Source organism: Rhinoraja longicauda, chromosome 20 (assembly GCF_053455715.1).
Source record: "Rhinoraja longicauda isolate Sanriku21f chromosome 20, sRhiLon1.1, whole genome shotgun sequence".
Lineage (NCBI taxonomy): Eukaryota > Metazoa > Chordata > Chondrichthyes > Rajiformes > Arhynchobatidae > Rhinoraja > Rhinoraja longicauda.
The window spans coordinates 41,268,577-41,279,018 of NC_135972.1; positions in this window are offsets into that span (position 1 = coordinate 41,268,577).

Genomic DNA, 10,442 nt, shown 5'->3' on the forward strand with positions numbered 1-10,442 from the left:
CCAATCTCTCTACCCTTTCCACCCTAGATATTGGAACCTCATATACCATTAACAATGACATTAACCTAAGAAATAATCCAAACTGCAAGCACCACATCTTGACCTTGCCTGGAAGCCCTGACTTCTCTGTCCTTTCTAACCCATCAATAACATCTTTTCTAAGTTACTGAACCTGTTCAGTGTCATCCAACTTCCTGTTATACCACCTACCCAAGCTTTTAACTGGCTTCTCTTTAAATAGACGTGATTTCTTCCTCATTTACGTAAAACCTTTTTTCTATTACCTTTCCTCTAGCCAAACAAATGTTCCCTCCATGACATACAAGGCTTAATCTGCAATCTAGCCCATTTAGGATTATAGTTTATCGTCTCTAAAACCTTCTTGTACAAACTATCATTGTATACGCATTATATTAACATGTTGGCAGTGTCAACCACATCCATTTAACATATACATCACTTGATGTCCACTGAATGTAAGTAACTTACTCAAACTGAGCTTTCCATATCCAATCGATTCTATTCAGAATTATTCAGATTATGATAGACACAAAATGCTGGAGTAACTCAGTGGGGCAGACAGCATCTCTGGAGAGAAGGAATGGGTGACGTTTCGGGTTGATACCCTTCTTCCTTTGATTTAAACCAGCATCTGCAGTTCTTTCCTGCACATTATTCAGACTATGTTCATCTTTATGGAGTATCTTGAATTATTTTACCATATAAAAGAATTTGCACAATCTAAAATTCTTTTTTTTTTCATTGTTATTCTTCAGCTAAAGGAAATAGCTTGAGATATCAGAATTAAATTGCCAAAGTAGTGCTGAATGTAGTTAGTTTCACTGGGAAAAAAACATCTGACATTTATTTCATGGACAATATGTCCTTTCAAAGAAAAAAGTCCATTAATTTTGCCTCTGAATTTCAGCTCAGGTCAAAGAGATAAGAAAATTAAAAAATGTTGTGCCATGTTGGGTCATTAATCACCAACATAAATTCTAATGCAACTACTAATCTTTTTATTTTATGATGTTGTTTGTGATTAAGAAAACTATTTTTATAATAAAATGAACATCTTATTTGTTAATTTATTCACAAAATGCTGGAGTAACTCAGCAGGTCAGGCAGCATCTCAGGAGAGAAGGAATGGGTGACGTTTCGGGTCGAGACCCTTCTTCAGACCACCCATTCCTTCTCTCCTGAGATGCTGCCTGACCTGCTGAGTTACTCCAGCATTTTGTGAATAAATACCTTCGATTTGTACCAGCATCTGCAGTTATTTTGTTACACATCTTATTTGTTAATATTTGTTAAAGAAACATTCACAAATTCAACATTACTAAGTACATATTTTTAATTTTATATTATTTAACAAATCTAATACAACAAATTCTCTGAGATCATCCGGGAGAATGAGACCTTCATAGATGTGTCATGGCTCGCTGGTCACGCTTAAGATCCAGATTTTCTAAGATCCAGATCCAGATTTTACCTAGATTTTCAGAAAGCCTTTGATAAGGTGCTTCACGGGAGACTGCTAAGGAATATGAGAGCCCATGGTATCAAAGGGCAGATACCAGCATGGATAGCAGGTTGGCTGGATGGCAGAAGGCAAAGAGTGGCAATAAAGGGGGTTTTATCAGGTTGGCTGCCAGTGGCTATTGGAGTTCCGCAGGGCTCGGTGCTGGGGACGCTACTCTTCATGCTGTATATTAATGATTTGGACAAGGGGATTGAAGGCTTTGTGGCCAAGTGGATGATACAAAAATAGGTGGAAGGCAGGTAGTGTAGAGAAAGCAGGGACTGCAGAAGGACTTGGACAGGTTGGGAGAGTGGGCAGAGAAGTGTCAGATGGAATATAGTGTAGCAAATGGTGGAGTCATGCATGTTGGTCGTATGAATAAAGGCGTAGACTATTTTCAAAATGGGGAGAGAATCCTGAAATCAGAGGTGCAAAGGGACTTTTGAGTGCTGGTGCAGGATTCTCAAAAAAGTTCATCAGCAAGTCAAATCGGTAATAAAGAAAGCAAATGCAATGTTAGCATTTATTTCAAGAGGTCTTGTATACAAAAACAGGGATGTAATGCTGAGGCGCTGGTCAGGCAGCATTTGGAATATTGTGAGCAATTTTGGGCACCATACCTGAGGAAGGATGTGCTGACTCTGGAGAAGGTTTACAAGAATGATCCCAGGAATGAGTAGGTTAACATATGTTGCGCGTTTGACGGCACTGGGCCTGTACTCGCTGGAGTTTAGAAGAATGAGGGGCGACCTCATTGAAGCATACAGAATAGTGAAAGGCTTGGATAGAGTGGATGTGGAGTGGATGTTTCCACTAGTGGGAGAGCCTAGGACTAGAGGTTGGAGCCTCAGAATTAAAGGGTGTTCTTTTAGGAAGTAGATGGGGAGGAATTTCTTTAGTCAGAGGGTGGTGAATCTGTGGAATTCTTTGCCACAGAAGGGACCAAGTCAATGGATATGTTTAAGGCAGAGATAGATAGATTCTTGATTAGTACGGGTGTCAGGGGTTATGGGGAGAAGGCAGGAGAATGGGGTTTGGAGGGAGAGATTAGCCACAATTGAATGACAGATTAGACTTGATGGGCCGAATGGCCTAATTCTGCTTCTATCACTTATGATCTTATGATAAGATGCAGGAAGAGTAGATGGGTGACCACAAGAAAAAGGAGTAGGCAGAGAGTACAGGTGACCCCTGAGGCCACTCCCCTTCAAAACAGTACACCATTTTGGGGGAATAACCCATCAGGGGTGAGCTGCAGAAGCAGAGTTGTTGCACTGAGCCTGGCTCATGGTGGTAGCACAGAGGGGGTGGGGGGGCAGGAAGGCAATTCTGTGGCAGCAACCGAAGCTCCAGGATGGTGTGTGCCTCCCTGGTGCTAGGGACCACGATGTCTCAGAGTGGCTGCGAAGTGCCCTGTGAGAAAAGTGTGAGTCTTCAGTTGCAAGTCTTCGGCAAGGCAGCTGAGGGAGGACGCCACACCAAACGCTGGAGAGGGTGAGACGCAAGAACAAAATGCCAAGCAAGTTGATTCAATGTGATGCTTGCAGGATGTGGGAGGTCAGGGACACTGCTGGTGCCTCTGGCTGCTACAAGTGTGAGAAGTGTATCCAGGTACAGCTCCTGAAGGACCGTGTTGGGGAACTGGAGAAGCAAGTGGACGACCTCAGGTTCGTCCGAGAAACTGAGTCGTTCCTCGACAAGTCCTACAGTGAGATTGTTACACCAAAGGTACTGGAAGAGAGAAGGTGGGTGATGGTGAGAAAAGGAAGGAAACATGGAGTGCAAAGGTCCCCGGGTGTTGTGCCTCTTGAGAACAGGTTCAACCATTTGGAAGCTGTCGGGGAAGAAGACGTTGCCACACTAAGCGGCAGACTGGCCTGCGAAGCAAAACGTGCTGTTGAGCCAAAACCAAAGAGGTCGACGTCAGGCAACGCCATGGTAGTAGGAGACTCCATTGTGAGAGGTACGGACAGGGGTTTCTGCGGCAACAGACGGGATTGGAGGATGGTGTGCTGCCTCCCTGGTGCCAGGATCCAGGATGTCACAGACAGACTGCAGGAAATCTTCAAGGGCGAAGGTGAACAGCCGGAAGTGGTAGTGCATGTTGGCACAAATGATGTCGGAAAGAAGAGGATGAATATTCAGCAGCGTGACTTTAGAGAGCTTGGAAAAATGCTGAAAAGCAGGACCTCCTGGGTGGTTATCTCCGGTTTGCTTCCAGTTCCTCGTGCTGGAGAAGGCAGGAACAGGGAGATACAGGACCTGAATGTGTGGCTGAGGAGCTGGTGCAGGGGGCAGGGATTTAGATTCTTAGACCACTGGGATCTGTTTTGGGGTAAGGGGGAATTGTACAAAAGGGACCAATTGCACCTTAGCAGATGGGGGACCAGCATTCTGGCAGGCAGGTTTACCACTGCTACACGGGTGGGTTTAAACTAAATAAGGGGGGTGGGGGGTGTCAAATGTGATAGTCAAGGATGGAGTTAAAGGGAAAGAGAATAAAGAGATAGTTAATGACCCCAGAATTAACAGGAAAGAAAACTCACAAAGGGATAGGAGAGTTTGGCCAAGTGTAATAGGGATCGATGTGAAGGGTGAGGTGAGTCAAGGAATTAAAAGTATTGTATATGAATGCGCGAAGTATAAGAAGTAAAGTAGATGAGCTTGAGGCTCATTTAGAGGTTGGTAGATACGACATTGTGGGGATTACAGAGACGTGGCTGCAGGAGGATCGGGCCTGGGAACTTAATATTCAGGGTTATACATCCTATAGAAAGGACAGGCAGGTGGGCAGAGGAGGTGGGGTAGCTCTGCTGGTGAGGGATGAAATTCAATCCCTTGCGAGGGAAGACATAGGGACTGATGAGGTAGAGTCACTGTGGATTGATTTGAGGAATTGTAAAGGCAAGAAGACACTAATTGGTGTTATCTACAGACCCCCAAATAGTAGCCGGGATGCAGGGTGTAAGATGCAGCAGGAGTTAAAACTGGCATGTAACAAAGGTAATGCCACTGTGGTGATGGGCGATTTCAATATGCAGGTAGACTGGGAAAATCAGGTTGGTTCTGGACCCCAAGAAAGAGAGTTTGTAGAGTGCCTCCGAGATGGATTCTTAGAGCAGCTTGCAATGGAGCCTACCAGAGAAAAGGCAATACTGGATTTAGTGTTGTCCAATGAACCAGATTTGATAAGAGAACTCGAGGTAAAGGAACTGCTTGGAGGAAGTGATCATAATATGATTAGTTTTAAACTGCAATTTGAGAAGGAGAAGGTTAAATCGGAAGTGTCAGTGTTGCAGTTGAACAAAGGGGACTATGAAGGCATGAGAGAGGAGCTGGCCAAGGTAGACTGGAAAGGGATCCTAGCAGGAATGACGGTGGAACAGCAATGGCAGGAATTTCTGAGCATAATCTGGAAGACGCAGGATCATTTCATTCCAAAGCGGAAAAAAGATTCTAAGGGGAGTAGGAGGCAACCGTGGCTGACAAGGGAAGTTAGGGATGGAATAAAACTAAAAGAAAAGATGTATAACACAGCAAAGAATAGCTGGAAGCCAGAGGATTGGGCAACTTTCATAGGACAACAGAAGGTAACAAAACGGGCTGAAAAGATGAAATACGAGGGGAAGCTGGCCAAGAATATAAAGGACAGTAAAAGCTTCTTTAGATATGTTAAGAGAAAAAGAGTAGCAAAATCAAATGTGGGTCCCTTGAAGGCAGACACAGGTGAAATTATTATGGGTATCAAGGAAATGGCAGAAGAGTTGAACAGGTACTTCGGATCTGTCTTCACTAAGGAAGACACAAACAATCTCCCAGATGTACTGGAGGACAGAGGATCTAGGGGGGTAGAGGAACTGAAATAAATTTTCATTAGGCGAGAAATAGTATTGGGTAGACTAATGGGATTGAAGGATGATAAATCCCCTGGGCCTGATGGTCTGCATCCCAGGGTCCTCGGGGAGGTGGCTCTAGAAATAGTGGACACATTGGTGATCATTTTCCAATGTTCAGTAGATTCAGGGTCAGTTCCTGTGGAATGGAGGATAGCTAATGTTATCCCACTTTTCAAGAAAGGAGCGAGAGAGAAAACGGGGAATTACAGACCAGTTAGCCTGACATCGGTGGTGGGAAAGATGCTGGAGTCAATTATTAAAGAGGTAATAACGGTCCATTTGGAGAGCAGTAAAAGGATAAGTCCAAGTCAGCATGGATTTATGAAAGGGAAATCATGCTTGACTAATCTTCTGGAGTTTTTTGAGGATGTGACAAGTAAAATGGATGAAGGGGAGCCAGTGGATGTAATGTATCTAGACTTTCAGAAAGCCTTTGATAAGGTCCCACACAGGAGATTGGTGACTAAAATTAGAGCACATGGTATTGGGGGTAGAGTGTTGACATGGATAGAGAATTGGTTGGCAGACAGGAAGCAAAGAGTAGGAGTAAACAGGTCCTTTTCAGAATGGCAGGCAGTGGCGAGTGGAGTGCCGCAAGGCTCCGTGTTGGGGCCGCAACTGTTTACCATATATATTAATGATTTGGAAGAGGGAATTGAAAGCAACACTAGCACGTTTGCGGATGACACAAAGCTGGGTGGCAGTGTAAACTGTGAAGAGGATGTTAGGAGGTTGCAGGGTGACCTGGACAGGTTGAGTGAGTGGGCAGATGTGTGGCAGATGCAGTATAATATCGATAAATGTGAGGTTATCCACTTTGGCGGCAAAAACAAGGAGGCAGATTATTTTCTCAATGGAGTTAGGTTAGGTAGGGGGGAGGTGCAGCGAGACCTGGGGGTCCTTGTACACCAGTCACTGAAAGTTGGCGTGCAGGTACAGCAGGCAGTGAAGAAAGCTAATGGAATGTTGGCCTTCATAACGAGAGGATTTCAGTATAGGAGTAAAGAGGTTCTTCTGCAGTTGTATAGGGTCCTGGTGAGACCACATCTCAAATATTGTGTACAGTTTTGGTCTCCTCATTTGAGGAAGGACATCCTTGTAATTGAGGCAGTGCAGCATTGGTTCACGAGATTGATCCCTGGGATGGCGGGGCTGTCATATGAGGAAGGATTGAAAAGACTAGGCTTGTATTCACTGGAGTTTAGAAGGATGAGAGGGGATCTTATAGAAACATATAAAATTATAAAAGGACTGGACAAGCTAGATGCAGGAAAAATATTCCCAATGTTGGGCGAGTTCAGAACCAGGGGACACAGTCTTAGAATAAAGGGGAGACCATTTAAAACTGTGTTGAGAAAAATCTTTTTCATCCAGAGAGTTGTAAATTTGTGGAATTCTCTGCCAGAGAGGGCAGTGGAAGCCAAATCACTGGATGGATTTAAGAGAGAGTTAGATAGAGCTCTAGGGGCTAGTGGAATCGAGGGATATGGGGAGAAGGCAGGCACGGGTTATTGATTGGGGAAGATCAGCCATGATCACAATGAATGGCGGTGCTGGCTCGAAGGGCCGAGTGGCCTCCTCCTGCACCTATTTTCTATGTCTCTATTAGTGGCTGCTGAGGTTCACAAGTGGGAGGGTGAGCTGGTTGGGTACGTTGGCACAAATTTGGCACGAATTAGGTCGGAAAGAGATGAAGTCCTGCAAAATGAATATAATGAATTAGGCAAAAGGTTAAAAAGGCAGACCTCCAGGGTAGTGATCGATGGATTTCTGCCAGTGCCATGTGATGATGAGGGTAGGAACAGGAAGATAGGACAGATAAATGTATGACTGAGGAGTTGGTGCAGATGACAAGGTTTAGATTTTTGGACCATTGGCATCTCGTTAGGAGCAGAGGTCAATTGTACAAGACGGATGGGTTGCACCTGAACTGGAGGGGAAGTAATATCAGGATTCAATACAGGACTGAGGTAGGTGAGAGGCTGGAATGTGTGGAAGGTGACGAAAAAAAGTTCAGTGGACAGAATAGGCAGAAGCATGGCAGGGAGTGAGGATGGATTTGGATAGAATTGCATTTAAACTTTAGACTACAGCGCAGAAACAGGCCCTTTGGCCCACTGAGCAGAAGGGTGTTGCGTTTTGATGAAGGAGACTGTCACAGCAGTGGTCTGAGATGACATTACTGATGGTTGGCCCAGTGCAGGATTTAGAAGTGCAAGTATGCCAGGAGATTGCAGGCAGCTGCAAGACTAATAAGGTTGTCAGAGTTGGGGATTTTAACTTTCCCAATATAGACTGGGACTGTTATAGTGCCAAGGGCTTAGACGGTGTGGAATTTGTCAAATGTGTTCAGAAGATTTTCCTCAGGCAATATATGGGAAAGGGCAGAGCTTGATCAACTCTTAGGAAATCAGGAAAGGCAAGTGACTGAAGTTAAGTATAAAGACATGGTGAGACCACGAGTTAAAATTCTGATTCGGGTCAAGACCAACTTTGATGGTTTTAGACGGGAACTTGCTCAAGCTGATTGAAGTAGGTTGCAGGGAAATGAATGTCCAGAAAGTAGGATTATTTTTAAAGTGTGATGGCAAGAGGATAGGGCAGGCATCTTTCTGTAAGAGTGAAGGGCAAGGCAAGTGGGGGTAAGGAAGCTTGGATGATGAGCGGCTTTGGTCAGGAAACAGAAGGAGGCATGGGAAAAGTATAGACTGCTGGAATCCTGTGTTCCTATAGGCATTTTGGGAACTGAGGAGCATACTGAAGAAGGAGATAAGTGGGGCAAAATGGGCAGGAGACAGTTCTGGCAGATAATATTAAGCAAAATCCAAAAAAATATTATTTGCAGGTGACACTAAATTGGTGGTATTGTAGATAGTGAAGATGGTTATAAAAATTACAGAAGGATCTTGACTAGTTGAGCAAATGGGCTGAGGGATGATTAGAGTCATAGAGAAACAGGTCCTTCGGCCCAAAGTGCCCACACCGGCCAACATGTCCCAGTTACACTAGTCCCACCTGCCAGCATTTGGTCCATATCCCTTTAAACCTGTCCTATCCATGTACCTGTCTATATGCTTGTTAAATAGAAACATAGAAAATAGGTGCAGGAGTAGGCCATTCGGCCCTTCGAGCCTGCACCGCCATTCAATATGATCATGGCTGATCATCCAGCTCAGTAACCTGTACCTGCCTTCTCTCCATACCCCCTGATCCCTTTAGCCACAAGGGTCACATCTAACTCCCTCTTAATTATAGCCAATCAACTGGCCTCAACTACCTTCTGTGGCAGAGAATTCCACAGACTCACCACTCTGTGTGAAGAAATGTTTTCTCATCTCGGTCCTAAAAGACTTCCCCCTTATCCTTAAGCTGTAACCCCTGGTTCTGGACTTCCCCAACATCGGGAACAATCTTCCCGCATCTAGCCTCTCCAACCCCTTAAGAATTTTATATTTCGATAAGATCCCCCCTCAGTCTTCTAAATTCCAGCGAGTATAAGCCTAGTCTATCCAGTCTTTCTTCATATGAAAGTCCTGCCATCCCAGGGATCAATCTGGTGAACCTTCTCTGTACTCCCTCTAAGGCTAGAATGTCTTTCCTCAGATTAGGAGTCCAAAACTGTACACAATACTCCAGGTGCGGTCTCACCAAAGCCCTGTACAACTGCAGCAGAACCTCCCTGCTCCTATACTCAAATCCTCTTGCTATGAATGCTAACATACCATTCGCTTTCTTCAAGGCCTGCTGCACCTTCACGCTTGCTTTCAATGACTGGTGCACCATGACACCCAGGTCACGTTGCATCTCCCCTTATCCTAATTGGCCACCATTCAGGTAATACTCTGCTTTCCGGTTCTTGCCGCCAAAGTGGATAACCTCACATTTATCCACATTATATTGCATCTGCCATGCATTTGCCCACTCTCCTAATCTATCCAAGTCACTCTGCAGCCTCCTAGCATCCTCCTCGCAGCTAACACTGCCACCCAGCTTCGTGTCATCCGCAAACTTAGAGATGTTGCATTCAATTCCCTCGTCCAAATCATTAATATATATTGTAAATAACTGGGGTCCCAGCACTGAACCTTGCGGTACCCCACTAGTCACTGCCTGCCATTCCGAAAAGGACCCGTTTATTCCTACTCTTTGCTTCCTGTCCGCCAACCAATTCTCTATCCACTTCAACACTGAACCCCCAATACCGTGTACACCAATCTCCTATTGGGGACCTTGTTGAAGGCCTTCTGAAAGTCCAGATATAACACATCGACTGGTTCTCCCTTATCCACTCTACTAGTTACATCCTCGAAAAATTCTATAAGATTCGTCAGACATGATTTGTCTTTCATGAATCCATGCTGACTTTGTCCGATGATTTCACCACTTTCCAAATGTGATGCTATCACATCTTTAATAACTGACTCTAGGATTTTCCCCACCACCGATGTTAGGCTAACTGGTCTATAATTCCCCGTTTTCTCTCTCCCTCCCTTTTTAAAAAGTGGGGTTACATTAGCTACCCTCCAATCCTCAGGAACTACTCCAGAATCTAAAGATTTTTGAAAAATTATCACTAATGCATCCACTATTTCTGGGGCTACTTCCTTAAGCACTCTGGGATGCAGCCTATCTGGCCCTGGGGATTTAGACAATAGACAATAGACAATAGGTGCAGGAGTAGGCCATTCGGCCCTTCGAGCCAGCACCGCCATTCAATGTGATCATGGCTGATCATTTTCAATCAGTACCCCGTTCCTGCTTTCTCCCCATACCCCCTGACTCCGCTATCCTTAAGAGCTCTATCTAGCTCTCTCTTGAATGTATTCAGAGAATTGGCCTCCACTGCCCTCTGAGGCAGAGAATTCCACAGATTCACAACTCTCTGACTAAAAAAGTTTTTCCTCATCTCTGTTCTAAATGGCCTACCCCTTATTCTTAAACTGTGGCCCCTGGTTCTGGACTCCCCCAACATTGGGAACATGTTTCCTGCCTCTAACGTGTCCAACCCCTTAATAATCTTATAC